This window comes from Octopus bimaculoides, chromosome 4 (assembly GCF_001194135.2).
Source record: "Octopus bimaculoides isolate UCB-OBI-ISO-001 chromosome 4, ASM119413v2, whole genome shotgun sequence".
NCBI classification, from domain to species: domain Eukaryota; kingdom Metazoa; phylum Mollusca; class Cephalopoda; order Octopoda; family Octopodidae; genus Octopus; species Octopus bimaculoides.
The window spans coordinates 16164624-16165816 of NC_068984.1; positions in this window are offsets into that span (position 1 = coordinate 16164624).

Sequence of the window (1193 nt, forward strand, 5' to 3'; positions counted from 1 at the left end):
GTTCAATGTCCGGAGTTTTATCCACGCATGCGCAGGGACTAGTTCCGGAAGGAATACAGGAAGAGTCTCATGCGCATGCGTAGAGTTCGACACCCAGCTTTGGTGCCTTTTCTCAGTCTCTTCGTTGACTGATCTCCGTCGAGCCAAGACGTCCAACAGAGCTCTCTCACATGTCAGCACCAGAGCTTCACAAATAACCACGGAAATCATTCAGAAGGCGTCTCAGTAACCGAGGGCAACGAGCTACCGAATTCCCTCCAAGCGTGAACTGAATTCCACTGTAAATAAATATTGTTATGTTGTTCAGAATCTGCGTTCCGTTGTTTCTTCTAGAAATTTAATGTACGGAAGCGGTGTACACCTAATGGTGTATAACCACTTCCCTACAAGAGTTTCCTGAACTTTCAACGGAAAAGACTACAAAAAGTTTCTTACGAAACTTATTGAGCCGATCTCAATGGTTCTCAAGTCCGGTGTTCGTTTATCAGTTCATTCCGGCTTCCTTCAGAGCCCCACTGCTCACCCTAAACCAGGTTGCACCTAATTAAGTTCTTCTTTGAGTAACTTAGTAACATCAGGTCGTTTAAAATAAACCCCTCTCTCTCTTTCTCATAATATTATTTGAATCCCGGCTAAGAAACCACATGAAGTGTTAACTGTCTCTCATTAAGATCTTCCAATAACAGCGTGTTTGTATTTATCCATCCCCCAAGTCCTGACATGTTCCAGTTTAAAGTAGATTGTTTTATACATTTATTTACTTTTATATATTCGTTTTGTTTTGTTTTGTTTATTTGTTCCCAAGTCAACTGCATCTTAGAATCGGTATGTTACTAAGGTTTCAATCTTGGCAATGTTCCCTTTTTTTTTTTTATCGTTTGCTTCATTAAATATGAAATGTCTCGATAGGAAGGCATGAATGGTTAGTCATTAATCACCTCTAATGATCTAAATGTATGTATGTATGTATGTATTTCCATGAGCCAGTATGTTATATAATACAAATATACATGTATTCTGTAGATGCTTATGTTTTACAAAACTCTTCTGTGTATGCATGCGGCTACATTGACCTTCTAAGATTTCTATGTTGTATGTAAGTCTAAATGTGTATGTGTGTGATTCAGCGTGCGTACATATGTATACATATAAGTATGCATATGTGTATATACGCTAGCGTAGCTAGAGTGTAT